This window comes from Dendropsophus ebraccatus, chromosome 3 (genome assembly GCF_027789765.1).
Source record: "Dendropsophus ebraccatus isolate aDenEbr1 chromosome 3, aDenEbr1.pat, whole genome shotgun sequence".
Taxonomy (NCBI): Eukaryota; Metazoa; Chordata; class Amphibia; order Anura; family Hylidae; genus Dendropsophus; species Dendropsophus ebraccatus.
In genome coordinates, this window is record NC_091456.1 from 97,650,744 (window position 1) to 97,673,898 (window position 23,155).

The 23,155-nt window shown below is 45.7% G+C and overlaps 2 protein-coding genes across 2 annotated transcripts in view; one reads left to right on the forward strand and one right to left on the reverse strand.

The window, feature by feature from the left end:
- JAK3 (Janus kinase 3) overlaps positions 1–3,301 on the reverse strand; it is a 148,483-nt gene extending 145,182 nt beyond the window's left edge. Inside the window, exon 1 of the mRNA XM_069962299.1 lies at positions 3,158–3,301. The gene's annotated coding sequence lies outside the window, so the exon portion shown is untranslated. The remainder of the gene's footprint in view (positions 1–3,157) is intronic.
- The window catches only part of SLC5A5 (solute carrier family 5 member 5), a 148,925-nt gene that overhangs the window by 42,271 nt on the left and 83,499 nt on the right, over positions 1–23,155 (forward strand). The window lies entirely within an intron of this gene.

Consider the following 23,155-nt stretch of genomic DNA (forward strand, 5'->3'; position numbering starts at 1 on the left):
CGTTAATCGTTAACGATTATGCGAACGATAATCGTCTGGTGGAATAGGGCCCTTAGCCTGCTTAGCATTGCTCTGTATTGTCCTTCCTGCTGCTGCTCAGTATGTGCTATAGAGACATAGGAGACCAGGAAACCTTTTTCTATACGAGTGCAGTGAATTTGAATTATCATAACCTCTAGTCCCCACCCACTTGCTTAAGGGAAACTGAAAATCAGAAATAAAGCCTATAGAGTTGAAATCTGTTTAAAAAATTGGCATGCACAAGTTATTCAATGGCCAGAAATAATGTTACTCCTTGTGTACACGTAATTGCTTATCCTGAAAACTAAAATGACTGATACTCTAAAGCCGTAAATGTGGTAGGAAATGCAAATGGTGGTACAGCATAAGCATAATCATTCTATAAAAACTAGAGATACACCACCAACTAGGTCTGTGAGAGTGATCAAGAGCAGTAAATTAGTTTGACTTTCATTTTGGTTTACCTGTTTCTTAACACGTTTTTTAGATGCTGAATGCACATGGTATACTATTTGTACACCTAACAAGACACTCCCTGTACTGAAACACCCTAAGTAATTCAAACAACAGATTATGATCTCACACATTAAGCCAACATAAAAGACTAACAAGTTAAAGCTTAAATGAAATCAATCAACTTGAATGTAAAAGGACTTTTGTCCCGAAATAAAGAACGTAGGACCTTTATCATCTCAAAAAGGAGGGCCTTCTTAGTGCAAAGACATTTTAAGGATGCACAAATTATGGGTGGGAGAAGTCATTGGCTGTACATACAAGTAGATTCTTACAAAAATGTATTTATAGGAAGCACATACTGAGAACTCCTTCACCCCTTTCCACAAATTAACATAACTATACATCCATTTTAGCAGGCTGTGGCACCAAATGGGTGTACATTTAGGTCCATGGAATCGCACAACTTTAGGAGCAGTTCCCATGCAATTCGCAGCAGGACATGTTGCCCGACTCCAGCAACAACTCCAGTATGTGCACCAAAGCTGACAGTCAACCCTCTATCCTGCATTTAACCCCCACCAAGTGATTGTGTGGTATCCCACTACTGTGGTTCTTTTTCTTTTCTTTTTTATGTTTCATACACCTGTCCAAAAAGTTCTTTTGTCAGCTTATGTGATGCTGGAGTGTTTAGAAGTTATTTTATTGTCTACCACTAGATGTCAATATTGTATATGTATGAGTATTGCACAGCAGTAGTTACTAATGGGTTACTGTTTTTTCTCTCATGCCACATGAATCTGTGCACCAATGAGAGCTGTTCTCTTAACCTATCTCTATCCTCTTATTCTTGCACACACACACCTCCCCACCAATCCCAGGGAAGTTCACTTAGGCCCCTGTAGGAGGAGTTTTATACTGATGGAAGGAAGTGCAAGTAGCTCAGTCCAAGTCAGATTCCTGTGCAGAGAGGACACAAGACAAGACAGTCCCTGCTGTAGTCAAGATGGGCCCTGGCTCATGCCAGGTCCCCTGTCAGGGACAGAAGAACCAGTCTAGTGAGTCTTACTTTGGATTCTGTAGAGGACAGACACAGACAAGAACACTCCCTACAGCAGTCAAGCTGGGCCCTGGCCTATGCCTGGGACTCACACAACTAGTCCAGTGCAGTCTAGTCTTAGGTGTGGTAGTGGACGCACGCACATGGTACCAGAGAGGACTTCTTTCTTGAAAGCAGCACTACGACACACTATGCAGTGCTGAACGCACACTTAGAGAGGACAAGTCAGGGATCATTCCAGCCCACGCCAAGAACACGTCTAAAAGTGCAGGACAGTATCCTGGAGAAATAGGAACTGATCCGGATAGAGCAAAGTTGCTAGAAACCTATGTACTCTATCTCGTAGCACAGTTGTAGCCAGAAAATTCTGACCACTCTGCTCATCCCAAGTAACAAGGTCTGGGGCTTGTGTCACCCTCTAGGATAGGTCGTCCGTCACTGTTGGGCAATAGGTGGTACAAAAACCAAAGAGTCAAAACACGGGCACAAGTATTCTCTCTATTCTCAAGTATTCTACTTATTCTACTTTTCAAGTTTCGGCAGAGCACAGTGCTACTTTGGTTGGGACTCTCTGGATGTCCTCCTCTCTACTTCTCTGAACTTCTTCTACCTCTCAGCACGCAACTCAGTCAGCACCACTTTAATCCTTCTCAGCACCGATCTGGTCACTAAGGTTTAAAGTAACTTATCAAGCTGAAAATCACTGTGTATCACTGTATCAAGTATTCTGGCATTAAAGAAGAGTGTATTTTTTTAACTGGACTCTTCCTTGGGTCATCTCCCCTTTTTTTGGGTGGCAGTACCAATAGACCGGGTGGGTCACAACTCCACTCTGGACCACAGTGATAAGTACCAAAGGGACTCCAAAACAGGTTACTGTACACAGGGGAAAGGGTATTGCTAGCTTTATTAAAAGAAAAGCAGGTGTGCCATCATACCTGTGTGCCCAACCGGCACTGGCATCACAACAGCATAACACCTGGCTGAGCTATATCTCGACCACCCACTAGAACAATGTGTCATGAAAAAATCAGAATCACTTGGATAAATAAAAGCATTACAAAAGTTATTTACACTTCAAATTTGAAAAATTGGCCCAGTCCTAAAAGGTTTAAATATGGTGAATTCATTTTCCTATGTGCCAAACAGACGAGTAAATGTTTCATAAATCAGACTTTACTGTACATAATTTAATGTTATCGATCAGATATTTTCGTCCCCCCAAGTTATCCTGGTCTCAGAAGTGTAACTTGAAACTCTTGGGTCCCAATTCCAAGTCTGCAGCATTTATCATTTATAATACTATTGTCTTTATGATGACACAGTTAATTTTAGTCTCTTCAGGTGAACCAGGATCAGAGTACTACATCTGCATCCACATTGTTTACAACCTGACTAGTCCATCAAATAAGCAAATAAAAAAGAGGCTGTAAACCATTTAAGTCAGATGCACTTATACCTAGACACTCATGCATTTTCCATTCAGCCTACAATGTTATATCAGACATAATACATGAAAATGTATATGTAACAACAACAACAATGTAGTTCATAAAAGAAGGAGGGCAGTAAATAAAACACCATTCTGTCACGCAATTATGTCAACAAAATAAACCATATTACCTTAAACTAGGTCCTGTGTCAGCTTCCAAGAACAAAATACCATATGTGCAATAATAATTTTTTAAGGTCGATATGTATGCATCAATTTGTCTGAGCATTTATGGATCAGGCTTGCTCTTCAAGATGTTACTATACAAGCTAGATGTCTTGGCCTTCTATTGGAGCCTAAACGTATGTGCTGGTTATATATATGTAAGCGTGCTTTTAAAAAGCAAAGTGCATGTTTCCTGTGAAGGAGTTTATCTCACCACATGAAGCTTCCTGTTGAAACCATCAGATATGCAAGCTGAACCTGCAGCCAATGACAGTAATACAGAGTATGGCCTGATAATTGTAAACTGTAGGACAAGTAATGGAGATGATCAAATATGGCCTTGTATTGGATACTACTATACTGTTCAATCACTAGCAAAGTCTCAAAGAATTATCAAGTCAAATGAATTAAGTAAAGATCTAGAATCTATATATATATATATACACACACATAAACACACACCTTTGTAGATGGAAAGTATCACAAAATAACAGAACTAGATTTGCATTTCCAGGGAAATACATAGTGCTTGAAAAGAGCGCCCTTTTACCAGTGACTTCTAGAGCACCCATTTACCAGTGACTTCCTTTTAAGAGAAACTTTAATCCTGGGTGCCGTCTCTTTAAGAGCGACTTGGGTCGCATCCCTTTAAGAGCAACTTGGCACACGTCCCTTTAAGAGCTACATGGGTCCCTTTAGGAGCGATCTGGGTCGCTTTAAGAGCAACCTGGGTCCCTTCGCTCTTAAAAGGACCCAGGTCGCTCTTAAAGGGACCAAGGTCGCTCTTAAAGGGACCCAGGTCGCTCTTAAAGAGACCGATTTTGCTCTTAAAGGGACCCATTTCTCTCTTATAGGGACCCATTTAGCTCTTAAAGGGACCCAGGTCGCTCTTAAAGGGAACAAGGTCGCTCTTAAAGGGACCAAGGTCGCTCTTAAAGGGACCCAGGTTGCTCTTAAAGGGACCCAGGTCGCTTTTAAAGGGACCAAGGTCGCTCTTAAAGAGACCGATTTTGCTCTTAAAGGGACCCATTTCTCTCTTAAAGGGACCCAGGTTGCTCTTAAAGGGACCCAGGTCACACTTAAAGGGACCCAGGTCGCTCTTAAAGGGACCCAGGTCGCTCTTAAAGGGACCCAGGTCGCTCTTAAAGGGACCAAGGTCGCTCTTAAAGGGACCCAGGTTGCTCTTAAAGGGACCCAGGTCGCTTTTAAAGGGACCAAGGTCGCTCTTAAAGAGACCGATTTTGCTCTTAAAGGGACCCATTTCTTTCTTAAGGGACCCATTTCGCTCTTAAAGGGAGCCAGGTCGCTCTTAAAGGGAACCAGGTCTCTCTTAAAGGGACCAAGGTCGTTCTTAAAGGGACCAAGGTCGTTCTTAAAGGGACCAAGGTCGTTCTTAAAGGGACCCGGGTCGCTCTAAAAAGGGACCCAGGTCGCTCTTAAAGGGACCCAGGTTGCTCTTAAAGAGACCGATTTTGCTCTTAAAGGGACCCATTTTGATCTTAAAGGGACCCATTTCGCTCTTAAAGGGACCCATTTCGCTCTTAAAGGGACCCATTCCGCTCTTAAAGGGAGCCAGGTCGCTCTTAAAGGGAACCAGGTCACTCTTAAAGGGACATATTTCACTCTTAAAGAGACCCAGGTCGCTCTTAAAGGGACCCAGGTCGTTCTTAAAGGGACCCAGGTCGTTCTTAAAAGGACCCAGGTCGCACTTAAAGGGACCCAGTTCGCTCTTAAATGGACCCAGTTCGCTCTAAAAGGGACCCAGGTCGCTCTTAAAGGGACCCAGGTCGCTCTTAAAAGGACCAATTTTGCTCTTAAAGGGACATATTTCGCTCTTAAAGGGACATATTTCGCTCTTAAAGGGACCAATTTCATGCTTAAAGGGACCCATTTTGCTCTTAAAGGGACCCAGGTTGCTCTTAAAGGGACCCAGGTAGCTCTTAAGAGGACCCAGGTAGCTCTTAAAGGGACCTAGGGCGCTCTTAAAGGGACCCAGGTCGACCTTAAAGGGACCAAGATTGCACTTAAAGGGACCCAGGTCGCTCTTAAAGGGACTCGTTTTTGCTCTTAAAGGGACCCAGGTCGCTCTTATAGGGACCCATTTCACTCTTAAGGATGGTAAAGGTGATGGTGGAAGGAGATCTCTTATTAATAAATTGATTGCTTTGGTTAAGGTCGTAATAGCTAGAAAGTTGTTCTCAAATGTTCCACCTAGACTTCAGGAATGGGTGGGGCTGGCCCATAAGGTATGTAAGCTTGAAGAATACAGAGCCAGAACTTGTTCGATAAAAGCTGTCAATAAATATAAAAAAATCTGGGCTAAGTGAATAAATACAGAGGGACGTATTAATGTTGTTAAATGAGTAAATGTTGTTAATTTTTTTTTTTTTTTGCTCTCTCTCTATCTCTCTCTCTCTCTCTCTCCTCTCTGGGTGGGGGGGAGGGGGTTGGGGTTAATAATTCTGTTTGTCCAATTAAAAAAAAAAAGAAAAAAAATATTATAATGACTACAAAATATCATTACATAGTTAAAAATAGTAGATTGCCCCCTCTGTGCATCCCCTATATAGTTGATGATCACCTCTGTGCTGGCACTGTATAGTAGAAGGACCTCTCTGTGCAGCCTCTACAGAGAAGATGGCCCTTTCTGTGCAGCCCCATATAGTAGATCCCTCCCCGGATCGCAGCCCCTCTTTAGAAATAGCCCTCATGTGCAGACCCTATTAAAAATCACCTTTTAAAGACTGTCGGGATCCACCGAAACTGCTACAGTGGTAGTTCCAACCCCACTGCTGAGGAGTAAGGTAGCACACTTACTCTTCCAGGCCGATTGCTGTATCCCAGTGCTGTTCTTTGGTGCACAGGTAAATCCAGTCCCGCTTTGACAGTATCTGACAGTCTTCTATATGCAGCACGCTTGATCAGAGCTTCTCATAAAGGTATACAGAGGATCAAAATTAGAAGATGAACCAACACAGAGAAAGTAAAATGGAAATATTTGGACATTTTTCTTTTCTTTTAATATCTTGTTTGCAATTTTTCCTTCTGGTCTGATAAAACACTACCAAACCCATCAAAAGAATAGCAAGCAATTTTTACTGCGATTTTGGCAGTTTTCTGGCATTTTCTGCTTAGTGGCTGCTGGGGTGGGGTGATACGCACTGGGAGAGAAATTGATTAAATGGTAACTCGAGGCAATGATACTATATAGGGACTGCAGGGGGGACTGATATTAAATGTTGGCTTCAGGAGGGGGCTAATACTAAATGGGGGGCTGCCGGGGAAATAAATACTATATGGGGGGCTTCAGAGTGAAATGGGGGGATACATACTTGGTGGAGCAGTGGAGCGGCTTCTGCTCTGCTGCTTTCTCCACTACTGAAGTAAGGAGCTAAACAGATACTGCCTCCAGTAACCACAAACACTGAAGTGAGTTGCCCCCAGTGGCCTAGATAGTGAAAGTAGGAACAGAATCCCCAGCCTCACGCCACCACCACCACCCTCTGTGCCTACTGGTAAATTACTGCTCTGGCCACAAGGTGCCCCAGCTGTCAGTCAGCCGGCAGCATAATAGTTCCCAGCATAGCCCCCCAGCTGAGAGGGAATTCCCAGTTTCTGTACAGTAAATACTGCACATTAGCAGCGACTACCTGGGACTCACTCCCAGCTGGGGGCGCTGTGCAGGGGCTTTTTCTATTATGCTGCCTGGTGACTGTGAAAGCTGGGGGCACCCTGTGGAAGCTGGGCTATATATTTACATAGCATATATAGCCACAGCCACAGGGTGCCTCCAGCTGTCACAGTCATCCGGCAGCATAATAGATACAGTCCCCGCATAGCGTCTCACGCAGAAAGGGAATCCTTGGTTGCTGCTTAGAATATAAGGCATTATATATGAGGTGGTTGGGAATCCCCTCTCAGCTGGAGATACCCACCCACTGCATAGATAATAGATCCGGCTGCAGGCTGAGGGATTTTTATACAGCACATATAGGGGAGATGGGAGTACCCATCTGTCCATGTGGACAGGCTGAGGAGTTTTTACAGGTAACAACAGGAGGTGCCATTCCTGTAATGAAAGGTATTAATCTTCATAGGGAAAGATTATTTTAATCCCTTGACGCCAGACGGCGAGCTGACTTGTCATGGAATGCGGGTAGTTCCTGCATTATGACTGACTGGCTTGTGACTGATTACCCCCCTCCCCTTGCCGTTCCTATCTGGCGATCGCTAGGTGGGATACAGCTGCCACACATTGCCTCCTCCTGCTGCCCCTGCCTGGAGAGAAGCTGCGCTCCTCTCTGGGTGGTTAACCCCAAAGATGCCGCAGTCGGCATCAACGCTGCCTTTTATAGGCAACGCAGAAGAAAATCAGCTCCCTCCTTTACTCGTTGGAGCAATGCAGTGTGAAAATGCTAGAGTGACACCTTAATGTGGTGACATGGCACACTCTGTTTGATCAAATAGTTTTCTAAGATCCTCATTTTTTAATAGAGCAGGTTTTAATCGCGTGTATGGGAGTATATACGGTAAGCACTTGCACCTGTAGGTTGCTGTTACACTTTGTTTTTTTGTCTGTACTTAAGCCACATGCAGTGTGCAACCTGCAGTGTGAACAGAGGCCTTGGTTGAATTTCGTTTTGTTGGTGTTTATTGTGTTAAGAACACGCTACTACAGTAATTACTACTAACCTCTTTTGTTAAAGGAGACCTGTCACCACCCGTGCCGGGGTGACAGGCTCCCGACCCCCTGTTAGATCCCCCTATACTTACGTCAGGGCCGGATTAAGGTTGGTGGAGGCCCTGGGCAACAATTTTGTTGCCCCCCCCCCCATTTTCTTCCCCCACAAATAAACCATACAGCAATCTATATAGGTGGCTGATTACTGTAGGACTCCTGGCTGTATGGCTCAGCATCCTCCTATGTTCTGCATATGATGGTCCCTAGAGGCTGCAGTCCAGAGGAAGATGCCAGGCCCTAGAGACAGGATGGGGGAGGGGTGAGCATTGCGGTGTGTTCCCACTTAATTCAATGCGAGAACACAGCACTTTCTGTGCGCTCTTGCCCACTGTGTTAGCCACCACAGCTAGCATATGCAGTTGTGAATCGCAGGCAGAACCTGGACTTGCAAGTCTAGGTCCCATCTTCAGTTCCCAACCATATAAACTACCTGAAGCAGTAAAGAGCACCCAGAAAGTACTTAAAGGATGTGTAGAATCTATAGCGGATATGGTACATGTGAATATACCCTAAGGATCATGGCATATATAGCTGCACACAGTCTACATGTTATATGCTGCACACAGGCTATTTATCATACACTGCACACAGGCTATTTATCATACACTGCACACAGGCTATATACCATACACTGCACACAGGCTATATATCATACACTGCACACAGGCTATATATCATACACTGCACACAGGCTATATATCATACACTGCTCACAGGCTGTATACCATACACTGCACACAGGCTATATATCATACACTGCACACAGGCTATATATCATACACTGCACACAGGCTATATATCATACACTGCACACAGGCTGTATACCATACACTGCACACAGGCTATATGTCATATGCTGCACAGAGGCTATATACCATACACTGCACACCGGCTATATACCATATGCTGCACACAGGCCATATACCATACACTGCACACAGGCTGTATATCATACACTGCAGACAGGCTACATGTCATATGCTGCACACAGGCTATATATACACCATATGCTGCACACAGGCTATATATACACACACCATGTGCTGCACAAAGGCTACAAGTCATATGCTGCACACAGGCTGTATATCATAGGCTGCACACAGGCTATATATCATATGATGCACACAGGCTACATATATGCTAAACACAGGGTACATATCATATGCTGCACACAGGCTACATATCATATGCTGCACACAGGCTATATACCATGCACTGCACACAGGCTATATATCATAGGTGGCACACAGGCTATATACCATACACTGCACACAAGCTGTATATCATACACTGCACACAGGCTATATACCATACACTGCACACAGGCTATATATCATACACTGCACACAGGCTATATACCATACAATGCACACAGGCTATATATCATACACTGCACACAGGCTATATATCATACACTGCACACAGGCTGTATATCATACACTGCACACAGGTTGTATATCATACTCTGCACACAGACTACATGTCATATGCTGCACATAGGCTGTATATCATACACTGCACACAGGCTATATATATCATACACTGCACACAGGCTACATGTCATATGCTGCACACAGGCTATATATCATACACTGCACACAAGCTATATATCATACACTGCACACAGGCTGTATACCATACACTGCACACAGGCTATATATCATATGCTGCACAGAGGCTATATACCATACACTGCACACAGGCTATATATCATATGCTGCACACAGGCCATATACCATACACTGCACACAGGCTTTATATCATACACTGCAGACAGGCTACATGTCATATGCTGCACACAGGCTATATATACACCATATGCTGCACACAGGCCATATACCATACACTGCACACAGGCTTTATATCATACACTGCAGACAGGCTACATGTCATATGCTGCACACAGGCTATATATACACCATATGCTGCACACAGGCTATATATACACACCACATGCTGCACAAAGGCTACAAGTCATATGTTGCACACAGGCTGTATATCATAGGCTGCACACAGGCTGTATATCATATGATGCACACAGGCTACATATATGCTGCACACAGGGTACATATCATATGTTGCACACAGGCTATATATCATAGGTGGCACACAGGCTATATACCATACACTGCACACAAGCTGTATATCATACACTGCACACAGGCTATATACCATACACTGCACACAGGCTATATATCATACACTGCACACAGGCTATATATCATACACTGCACACAGGCTGTATATCATACACTGCACACAGGCTGTATATCATACACTGCACACAGGCTATATATATCATACAATGCACAACGGCTACATGTCATATGCTGCACACAGGCGCTATATATATATATATATATATATATATATATACACATACCCTGCTTTGATATATATACCCCCATACTATATACCCCTGCTCTGATATATGCCTCCATAGTATATACCCCTGCTCTGACATATGCCCCCATAGTATATGCCCCCTGTTCTGATATATGCCCCCATAGTATATACCTCTGCTATGATATATGCCCCCATAGTATATGCCCCCTGCTCTGATATATGCCCCCATAGTATATGCCCCCTGCTCTGATATATGCCTCCATAGTATATACCCCTGCTCTGACATATGCCCCCATAGTATATGCCCCCTGTTCTGATATATGCCCCCATAGTATATACCTCTGCTATGATATATGCCCCCATAGTATATGCCCCCTGCTCTGATATATGCCCCCATAGTATATGCCCCCTGCTCTGATATATGCCCCCATAGTATATACCCCTGCTCTGATATATGCCCCCATAGTATATGCCCCCTGCTCTGATATATGCCCCTATAGTATATATCCCTGCTCTTATGTGCCAATACAAAACAAAGCCTCATACTCACCTGATCTGGGCAGATGACAGGTCTTCTCTTCTCTGGCTATTCTCTGTTTCTTCAGCCTGAAGGCCACTGTGACAGATCCTCCAGCATGCTTCATGATGTCACATCCCTGCTGGAGAGATCAGGTTTCCTTGCTGAGGTCCCACGCTGTCCTCTCCTCAGTGAGGGGGAGGGGCGAGGGGGGAGTGAGAACATCAGCAGGAGACAGGTACCCAGAAGCTTTACAGGAAGAATCCATTCAAAGACCCACCAGGGGGGAGTCTGAGCCTGCCAGGAGGGAGATGCTTACACAGAATTAACCCTACACCTCCCTATCTCCCTGGACAGCATGCAGTGTGGCCAGTGCTGTGTCCAGGTAGGGTTTCCACATGCTTTTTGCCTGTGGGATTGGCTCCCAGACACCACTTCTAGGTTTGGGCTGGTGGAGGCCCCCTAGTGGTGGAGGCCCCTGGGCACGTGCCCCTGGTGCCCTCCCTTTAATCCGGCCCTGACTTACGTGATCCCGCCGGGTCCCGCTTCCTGATGCGGTCGGGTCACGGAGATTTCAGCGCCCGAAGCCCGGTCAGATGCCCATAGAGAATGAATGGGGAGTCCGATGCTCCGTCATTCTCTATGGGCATCGGACTCATCTCTCAGCGCGCACGCCGGGCTTCGGGCGCTGTAATCTCTGTGACCCCACTGGTTCAGGAAGCGGGACCCGGCGGGATCACGTAAGTATAGGGGGATCTAACAGGGGTTTGGGAGCCTGTCACCCCGGCACGGGGGGTGACAGGTCCTCTTTAAGGATGATGTTTGGTGATTTTGGCACCAGAAGTCTTATGTCATCTCCCAGACTCTTTGTTTACAGGTGCTTAAAGTGTCACTGGCGTGAAATTTTTTTTGCAGAACTCAATAGTCCAGGCTATTTTAGGAAACTTTGTAATTGGGTTTATTAGCCGAAAAATGCATTTTTATCATGAAAAAGCAGTTTGAAGCTCTCCCCCCTGTCTTCATTGTTCTCCTATGGAGAGAGCTAAATAAAAGACCAAAACAGGACAACAAAGAGTTAATCTACAAATACCTCACCCTTTATCTCCTCTGACAGTCACCACTGACCTCTCTGAGCTCTGATTACAGCTGTCACCCAGCTCTGTGCCTGTAATCCTCTGTTATCTGCTTTCTGCTGTTGGCTAACTCCCTCCTCCCCCCTCCCCTCTCCCTAGAACACACTGGGTTGAGTCTGATGCAACAAGTCCCAATTTCCTGATTTTTTGCAGTGAATGGAAAAGAGGAGGGAGGGGGGACCTGGGAAAAGGCTTTTTAAATGCAGATAATGGCATATTTGGCTAATAAACCCAATTACAAATTGCAATTAAAATAAAAAAAAACAAAAACAAAAAAAAAAGACAATACTGTTATGAGGTATATGCACTGTATTTGAGATATTTTCCCTTATTGACCCACCTGTGGCAAACGACTATTTTGAAGGTACTCAACAGATAAAATATTTTTACCTGTTGAACCATAAATGCTTCTCTCTCTGCTGGCTGATTTGTACTGCACCTCACCAACACCAAGGGTGTCCCTATGATGACCTGACAGGTGACCTAGTGGTTTAACTTCACCCAGGAGAGCTGTGGATGGTGGTGAATCACTGGTGTACAATGACTCATTGGACGTCAGTTATCCATCCATGTCAACAGCTCTCCTGAGTAAATTTAAATTTGTCAGTCACCTGTCAGGTTATGTCAGGTGGCCGTTGTAAAACCGTGTCTGGAAGCAGAATAAGTGTCATTGTCAATGACAGTTATTCTGCTGTCAGGCACAGTTTTAGAACATGCCAACTGACATGACCTGCCAGGTGACTCACTGGGTTAACTTCGCACAGGAGAGCTGTGGACAGGTTTATACCTAATCAACCTTCTATAACCCTCTCCAAGTCTGCATTTTACCCTGCTTCTACCTATCTGTCATTTTTCTGCACTGGAGCTGACTTTCTGCAATATATAGTGAAGGAGAATTTGTGACATCATAGGGTGGGTGCTTTGCAGCCCATTGCCTGGCTTCAAGGGATTATGGATAACGGCCTGCACCCATGCTTTTGCTGTAATATTAAGTACTATTTGGGGCTGCCATTTTGTACATTTAAACTTTGTACAAACTTTTTAAAAAATTCTGTTAATTCCCAAATCAATTTTTTTGCAAAGTTGGGATTGAATTTTGGTTCGGTTTACTTATCTCTAGTCACAGGGATATGTCAAAAGTTTTGATCGGTGGGGGTCGGCTGAGACTGTCACCGTTTAGGAGAACGAGCTGGAAGCAGCGTATGGTAGTATGGTACACTTCCCAGCTTCAATCATCTCAGTCCAGGCAACCCCCAGTGTATAAGTACACTGAGGAATACATGCCATAAGAGTCCAGGATACATGATGCCTGTAATCCTTACTTTATGGATTACTTTAATAAATTATATAAAATAGGTTTAATTATGTTAACAACCAACAATGAGTTAACTACTGTGTTATTTAGGTTACAATGAAGATACTATAATTATGTGTTAAGTGATTCTACAGAGAGTATCGGTCCAGTTTATCTTTATGATTGAAGGCTTGGTCCTGGACTCACACACCATACCAATAAATGGCAGTGCCAATTACCAACTACATGTGTGCCTCATCTAACAAACGGGTGTGTCTTCAGTATAAGAGTGTGGCTTAAAGTGACAGTCACCCCCTTTTGGCATTTTGACTGCTCTCCACAGGTGTAAAGGGTAAATGTTACAGCTTTCATTACTTATTTTATATCACACCTCATGGTGCTTGTTCTGGTAAAAAGTCATAATTATCACCTGTGGATTGGTATATGTGGGCGGGGCCTCGCAGCCTTTGTGCTACATCGCTCCACCTTTAGCTCCACTTAGCCCCGCCCCATCCGTGACGTCATCGCCGCATAGGCCCCCGCCCCCTCAGCAGTCATTGGAAGGGCCAGCCTAAAGCTCTAGGCCCCACCCCCCTAGATTAGGCCTATGTGGTGATGACGTCACGTGGGGCAGGGCTAAGTTGCGCTAGGGGCGGAGCGATGTGGCACAAAGGCCATGAGGCCACGCCCACATATACCAATCCACAGGTGATAAAAACAACTTTTTACCAGAACAAGCACCATGAGGTGTGATATAAAATAAGTAATGAAAGCTGTAACATTTACCCTTTACACCTGTGGAGAGCAGTCAAAATGCAAAAAGGGGGTAACAGTGTCACTTTAAGTGTAGGGAGCTTCAGACACATTTATTATAAGCAAATTTTTGGAAACTCCATTCACTTGGTGGCTTACAAACCACAACAAAAATTAGCAGAAAATAAAAGTGCTCATTTATCATACATTGCCAACAATATGATAAATTTTGCACAATTAAAACTGAAATAAAGGTGAAAGTGCAGCCATGAAAATCATCTGAAAAAGCCACATATTAATATAACCTCCACCCCCCCGCCCCACGTGCATTTTGGCAATTAACACATGGTGAAAATGCTACAGGTTTTACCTACAGATTTGCACAGGTAAAATTTTAGTTCGTACAGATCTCATTCACATTCTGCAGACTTTTTTTTAGTGCAGAAATATTAGCATCTGTTGCAGATTTATTTAAAATTTTCACCATGGATTCAATGTATGTGGGGTAAAATCAGCAAGAAATCTGTAGATTCTACAAACCACACAATAATTTCCAGTGTGTAGCAAATAATTTCTAACATAATACTACTTAATAATACTATAATCCAGAATTAATTAAATATCACAAAAACTCTCATAAATCATAAATCACATTTAAGCTTGGAACAATGGAACAATAAACTAGCAAGCCGCCAGTCATATGTGTGAGTATAGTAGTTACAGTATATATATATATATATATATATATATATATATATACACTCACCGGCCACTTTATTAGGTACACCATGCAAGTAACGGGTTGGACCCCCTTTTGCCTTCAGAACTGCCTCAATGCTTCGTGGCATAGATTCAACAAGGTGCTGGAAGCATTCCTCAGAGATTTTGGTCCATATTGACATGATGGCATCACACAGTTGCCGCAGATTTGTCGGCTGCACATCCATGATGCGAATCTCCCGTTCCACCACATCCCAAAGATGCTCTATTGGATTGAGATCTGGTGACTGTGGAGGCCATTTGAGTACAGTGAAATCATTGTCATGTTCAAGAAACCAGTCTGAGATGATTCTAGCTTCATGACATGGCGCATTATCCTGCTGAAAGTAGCCATCAGACGTTGGGTACATTGTGGTCATAAAGGGATGGACATGGTCAGCAACAGGTAGGCTGTGGCGTTGCAACGATGCTCAATTAGTACCAAGGGGCCCAAAGAGTGCCAAGAAAATATTCCCCACACCATGACACCACCACCACCAGCCTGAACCGTTGATACAAGGCAGGATGGATCCATGCTTTCATGTTGTTGACGCCAAATTCTGACCCTACCATCCGAATGTCGCAGCAGAAATCGAGACTCATCAGACCAGGCAACGTTTTTCCAATCTTCTACTGTCCAATTTCGATGAGCTTGTGCAAATTGTAGCCTCAGTTTCCTGTTCTTAGCTGAAAGGAGTGGCACCCGGTGGGGTCTTCTGCTGCTGTAGCCCATCTGCCTCAAAGTTCGACATATTGTGCGTTCAGAGATGCTCCTCTGCCTACCTTGGTTGTAACGGTTGGCTATTTGAGTCACTGTTGCCTTTCTATCAGCTCGAACCAGTCTGCCCATTCTCCTCTGACCTCTGGCATCAACAAGGCATTTCCGCCCACAGAACTGCCGCTCACTGGATGTTTTTTCTTTTTCGGAACATTCTCTGTAAACCCTAGAGATGGTTGTGCGTGAAAATCCCAGTAGATCAGCAGTTTCTGAAATACTCAGACCAGCCCTTCTGGCACCAACAACCATGCCACGTTCAAAGGCACTCAAATCCCCTTTCTTCCCCATACTGATGCTCGGTTTGAACTGCAGGAGATTGTCTTGACCATGTCTACATGCCTAAATGCACTGAGTTGCCGCCATGTGATTGGCTGATTAGAAATTAAGTGGTAACGTGCAGTTGGACAGGTGTACCTAATAAAGTGGCCGGTGAGTGTAAATTATCAATTAATCAAGGCTGTTGTTGAAATTTGCAACAATGGCCATGATTAAGTGATCATTTACATTGTGCTGCAGACAGTGGAATCCTGGCCGGAGTGTATACACATATACACTGCGGCCGGGAATTGCAAGTGGCTGCAACGAAAACTGACACGTCAGTTCTGTTTAGCTGCTATTCATTGAATAGCGGCTGCACAAGCCTGACAGTTCACACAATGGAGAGTGCGGCCCCGGCCGCACTCTACATTATGTGCAATGGTGAATTGGGATGCAGGTGCATCCGCATCCCAATTCAACAGAAATGATGATCATCCGGCTGGTACTGACCCTGGCCGTTCTGTGACACAGCTGGGTCACAGAACGGTCGGTGTCTTACCCTGTGTGTGAACCCGGCCTTAAAGTGCACAATCAGCTGACAAGTGAGCTGATTGCTGGTCATGTAACATGGGGCCATATCTGATTAGTTAGAGAATGTGTTATAGACATTTAGGGTGTCATTATCCTCTACTGAATGACTGGTTTATGGTAGTGTTCCCCAATCTGTTTGCCCCCAGCTGTAGTAAAACTCTTATAGCTGGAACTATAAGGCCGGTCTCACACTGAGCAAAACTAGCGGAATTGTCCGCCGCGGAATGCCGTTAGCTTCCCTCTCATAATGGGAGTCTATGGGAGGCGCGCGCTCCTGCTCTGTCCGCGCTGAAGAATGAACATGTTCATTCTTCAGCGCGGAGAGACGCTGTGAGAACAGCAGCGCGCGCCTCCCATAGACTCCCATTATGAGAGGGAGGCTAACGGCATTCCACGGCGGACAATTCTGCCGCGGAACTCCGCTAGTTTTGCTCAGTGTGAACCCGGCCTAACTCCCATCCCGACCTCACAGCTGCAGCTACAACTCCCACCCTGACCTCATAGCGGCAGCTACAACTCCCACCCTGACCTCATAGCGGCAGCTACAACTCCTATCCTGACCTCATAGCTGCAGCTACAACTCCCACCCTGACCTCATAGCGGCAGCTACAACTCCTATCCTGACCTCATAGCTGCAGCTACAACTCCTATCCTGACCTCATAGCTGCAGCTACAACTCCTATCCTGACCTCATAGCGGCAGCTACAACTCATATCCTGACCTCATAGCTGCAGCTACAACTCCTATCCTGATCTCATAGCGGCAGCTACAACTCCTATCCTGACCTCATAGCGGCAGCTACAACTCCCACCCTGACCTCATAGCTGCAGCTACAACTCCCATCCTGACCTCATAGCTGCAGCTACAACTCCTATCCTGACCTCATAGCAGCAGCTACAACTCCCACCCTGACCTCATAGCGGCAGCTACAACTCCTATCCTGACCTCATAGCGGCAGCTACAACTCCTATCCTGACCTCATAGCGGCAGCTACAACTCCTATCCTGACCTCATAGCGGCAGCTACAACTCCTATCCTGACCTCATAGCTGCAGCTACAACTCCTATCCTGACCTCATAGCTGCAGCTACAACTCCTATCCTGACCTCATAGTGGCAGCTACAACTCCTATCCTGACCTCATAGCTGCAGCTACAACTCCCAACCTGACCTCATAGCTGCAGCTACAACTCCTATCCTGACCTCATAGCTGCAGCTACAACTCCTATCCTAACCTCATAGCTGCAGCTACAACTCCTATCCTGACCTCATAGCTGCAGCTACAACTCCTATCCTGACCTCTTAGCGGCAGCTACAACTCCTATCCTGACCTCATAGCGGCAGCTACAACTCCTATCCTGACCTCATAGCGGCAGCTACAACTCCTATCCTGACTTCATAGCGGCAGCTACAACTCCTATCCTGACCTCATAGCTGCAGCTACAACTCCTATTCTGACCTCATAGCGGCAGCTACAACTCCTATCCTGACAGCTGGAACTACTCTAATCTTTACCTCATGGCTGGAACTAGGGCTGGGCAATATGGGCAAAACATAAAATCTTGATTTCTTTTTATTGTTTTCTCGATACTAGATTTAAATCTTGATTTTTTTTAAATGTATTCTTTGCTAATTATGATGGGTGTAGTAGTAGAGGCATAGTGGCTAAGGGGTGTAGTAACAGTAGAAGCATAGAAGATGAGAGGTGTAGTAGTAGATAAGGGGAGTAGCAGTTTTGGGAGTAGTAGTAGTATCAGAAGTGGAGGTAATAGTAGGAATGGTAATGGGAGTAGTATTGGGGTAGTAGTAGAGTAGTATTGGGGTAGTAGTAGAGCAGTATTGGGGGTAGTAGTAGAGCAGTATAGGAGTAGTATTGGGGGCAGTAGGAAAGCAGTATTGGGGGTAGTAGTGGGGTAATATTGGGGGTAGTAGTAGAACAGTATAAGAGTAGTATTGGGGGCAGTAGGAGACCAGTATTGGGGGCAGTAGTGGGGTAGTATTGGGGGTAGTAGTACAGCAGTATTGGGGGTAGTAGTAAAGCAGTATAAGAGTAGTATTGGGGGCAGTAGGAGAGCAGTATTGGGGTAGTATTGGGGGTAGTAGTAGAGCAGTATTGGGGGTAGTAGTAGAGCAGTATAAGAGTAATATTGGGGGCAGTAGGAGAGCAGTATTGGGGGCAGTAGTGGGGTAGTATTGGGGGTAGTAGTAGAGCAGTATTGGGGGTAGTAGTAGAGCAGTATAAGAGTACTATTGGGGGCAGTAGAAGAGCAGTATTGGGGGCAGTAGTGTGGTAGTATTGGGGGTAGTAGTAGAGCAGTATTGGGGGTAGTGGTAGAGCAGTATAAGAGTAATATTGGGGGCAGTAGGAGAGCAGTATTGGGGGTAGTATTAGGGGCAGTAGGAGAGCAGTATTGGGGCCAGTAGTGGGGTAGTATTGGGGGTGGTAGTAGAGCAGTATTGGGGGTAGTAGTAGAGCAGTATTAGGGGTAGTAGTAAAGCAGTATAAGAGTAGTATTGGGGGCAGTAGGAGAGCAGTATTGGGGGTAGTAGTGGGGTAGTATTGGGGGTAGTAGTAAAGCAGTATAAGAGTAGTATTGGGGGCAGTAGGAGAGCAGTATTGGGGGCAGTAGTGGGGTAGTATTGGGGGTAGTAGTAGAGCAGTATTGGGGCTAGTAGTAGAGCAGTATAAGAGTAGTATTGGGGGCAGCAGGAGAGCAGTATTGGGGGTAGTAGTAGAGCAGTATTGGGGGTAGTAGTAGAGCAGTATAAGAGTAGTATTGGGGGCAGTAGGAGAGCAGTATTGGGGGTAGTAGTGTGGTAGTATTGGGGGTAGTAGTAGAGCAGTATTGGGGGTAGTAGTAGAGCAGTATAAGAGTAATATTGGGGGCAGTAGGAGAGCAGTATTGGGGGCAGTAGTGGGGTAGTATTGGGGGTAGTAGTAGAGCAGAATTGGGGCTAGTAGTAGAGCAGTATAAGAGTAGTATTGGGGGCAGTAGGAGAGCAGTATTGGGGTAGTAGTGGGGTAGTATTGGGGGTAGTAGTAGAGCAGTATAAGAGTAATATTGGGGGCAGTAGGAGAGCAGTATTGGGGGTAGTATTAGGGGCAGTAGGAGAGCAGTATTGGGGGTATTAGTGGGGAAGTAGGAGGGCAGTATTGGGGGAAGTAGGAGAGCAGTATTGGGGGCAGTATTGGGGTAGTATTGGGGGTAGTAGTAGAGCAGTATTGGGGGTAGTAGTAGAGCAGTATAAGAGTAGTATTGGGGGCAGTAGGAGAGCAGTATTGGGGTAGTATTGGGGTTAGTAGTAGTAGAGCAGTATTGGGGGTAGTAGTAGAGCAGTATAAGAGTAATATTGGGGGCAGTAGGAGAGCAGTATTAAGGGTTGTATTAGGGGCAGTAGGAGAGCAGTATTGGGGGTATTAGTGGGGTAGTATTGGAGGCAGTAGGAGAGCAGTATTAGGGGTAGTATCAGGGGGAGTAGTAGAGCAGTATTGGGGGTATTAGTAGTAGTATTGGGGGTAGTAGTAGAGCAGTATTGGGGGTAGTAGTAGAGCAGTATAAGAGTAATATTGGGGGCAGTAGGAGAGCAGTATTGGGGGTAGTATTAGGGGCAGTAGGAGAGCAGTATTGGGGGTATTAGTGGGGTAGTATTGGGGGCAGTAGGAGAGCAGTATTGGGGGCAGTAGTGGGGTAGTATTGGGGGTAGTAGTAGAGCAGTATTGGGGATATTAGTAGTAGTATTGGGGGTAGTAGTAGAGCAGTATTGGGGGTAGTAGTAGAGCAGTATAAGAGTAATATTGGGGGCAGTAGGAGAGCAGTATTGGGGGTAGTATTAGGGGCAGTAGGAGAGCAGTATTGAAGGTATTAGTGGGGTAGTATTGGGGGCAGTAGAAGAGCAGTATTGGGGGCAGTAGTGGGGTAGTATTGGGGGTAGTAGTAGAGCAGTATTGGGGGTATTAGTAGTAGTATTGGGGGTAGTAGTAGAGCAGTATTGGGGGTAGTAGTGGGCAGTAGGAGAGCAGTATTGGGGGTAGTATTAGGGGCAGTAGGAGAGCAGTATTGGGGGTATTAGTGGGGTAGTATTGGGGGCAGTAGGAGAGCAGTATTGGGGGCAGTAGTGGGGTAGTATTGGGGGTAGTAGTAGAGCAGTATTGGGGATATTAGTAGTAGTATTGGGGGTAGTAGTAGAGCAGTATAAGAGTAATATTGGGGGCAGTAGGAGAGCAGAATTGGGGGTATTAGTGGGGTAGTATTGGGGGCAGTAGGAGAGCAGTATTAGGGGGAGTAGTAGAGCAGTATTGGGGGTATTAGTAGTAGTATTGGGGGTAGTAGTACATCATGATTGCAGACTGACTAGCACCACACACTGCAGTATGGAGACAAGCCCCCCCCCCCGCCCGCCCATAAATGTTATCCCCTGTAAGGTCCCCACCATTAATAGATCCCCCAACCCCATTAATTCCAGAATTCTGATTGTAGCTACAAAACTAATTAAAACAAAAAAAAGGATCCCCTATATACTCACCTAGTGATCTGGCAGGCTTGTGTACAGCTCCTCTTCTCTCCGCTGCAGACGTGTGACATCACCAGCGCGCAGGTGGCCGGAAACAGCGTGGCGGTGATTGACAAGGCAGACAGCCAATGGGCTGTCTGCTATTAGTGCGCCTGGGCTGTCGGCATCTCCCTCCTTCTCCTGCGGCCGCTGGAAGGAGGCTGGGGGCGGGGACAGAGCCAGACATCCTCCTCCGGCCTGTTACTGGGTGAGTGGCTGGGGGGGACGGAGCAGAGGCGGAGCAGAGGTAGACTTCATTCTCCTCCGGGCTCCGGACACAGGGTAGGCGGCCGCTGCAGCCCTTAACCTGCATCCGGAATACCGGCCGGGGGGGGGCCGGGGGATGCGGCGGCGGATGCCCCCATGATTACAGCTGGTGGCGCCGCCTGAGGCAGACGACTCAAGTCGCCTCATCATTGCGGCGCCCCTGTCCACACCATGTGCACACTCTCATCATCCACACCATGTGCACACTCATCATTCACACCATATGCACACTTTCATCATCCACACTCTCATCATTCACACCATGTGCACACTCTCATCATTCACACCATGTGCACACTCTCATCATTCACACCATGTGCACACTCTCATCATTCACACCATGTGCACTCTCATCATTCACACAATGCACACTCTCATCATTCACACAATGCACACTCCCATCATCCACACTCTCTCAATAAACACACACTACAACTCACTCTCATTCATACATTTTGCAAAAAAAAGATCACTTCAATTCACACACAGTCATGGACGGACATCGACTTACATCTTGAGTGACCTCCGGGAGGATTGGCGGCGGCCCGGATGAATCTCGCATGTATGTGAAGCAGCTTGTCTCCGAAGGGACATCTTCCCTGCACAGCCGCGGTACATAGAGGCCACTATACATATATGAATGTGCATAGTGGGCGGGACGGGAGGGGGCAGACTGGACAGAATGCGGTGGTGCTCGGGGCCGCAGGGTCACGCCCCAAATGCTCTTAGGCAGGATATTTACAAAAGGGGAATTAATAAAGAATGTGGGTGGGGGAGAGGACTATTAGTAACAGCGATCTACTCATAAGGTATTTAGCTTCTGTGGCATATCAGCAGGATCTCTGGGTAGAACCTGCTGATAGTGCCGCTTTAAAGGGAACCAATCAGCCCCATTGAGCTGACTTGGTTCCCTGGAGCACACTATATATGTCCTGTGCAGCTTGCGGCATGTATCGGCCGCAGCTGCAGCAGAAGCTTTATACCCGATAAAATGAAGTTTAATCCCCTGTGCGGCAGGTAGTCATCTGGACGGCTCCCCGCCGTGTCTAGTCACCACTTTCTGCCTGTCAGCGCACTTGGCAGTAATGAATAACAGCCCTTTACTGGCGCCTCTCCCTGTCACTCATCCCCGCAGATTGCGCTGACAGGAAGAGAGCGGTTACTAAACACGGGCGGGGAACCGCCCAGATGACTACTATCACCACATGATTATACAGACAGGAACAGGTAGGGGTGAGTGTTATGCTGTTTTGCCACATTACATTTATGGTTAAAGCGTAGTGTGGGAACACAGCCTTTCATTGCATTACAGGCGATCTTTCCTGCTGTAATAGCCGTACAGGTCCCACCTACAGTACACAGCAACATGTTATAGCCTCATCTACTGGCACAGCAGGGAAGAGCCCTCCAGTTACTTATGTTGTTTTTCAGGTATCGGTAAGGACTATGTCATATTCGGTGGACCAGCAATTTATTTTAATAAAATGGTTAATGAAATGTGAGGAGGTATTTTTATTTCCATAAAAATTTTATCTGGTTTAATGTTTTTTTCTTACTTAGGCTTAGTAGTGGAAGCTGTCTGAGAGACGGAGTCCATTACTCAGCTGGGGCTTAGTGTTAGCCCATAAAATGGCTAACACTAACCCTTTATTATTACCCCAGTACTCACCACAACAGGGTTACTGGGAAGAGCCAGGTGCTATCAGTCCCAGAGCATCAAAAAATTGCCAAAGTGACAACTACTCTTTGTGACAACACTTTGCTTTAGCTAATTGGGGTAAGACATGAACAGGGCTGGTGGGGAATCCCTGCTACAAGTAGCATATATATAAATATATAAATAAATATCTCAAGAGATCTAGTATTAACATCAGCTGATATTTTAAAGGGGTTTCACATAAGAAGAAGATTGTGTGAGTTCAGTACCTGGCAAAGTTTAGTTGCCCCCTAGAGCATGCACCATTCATTTCAGGAACTG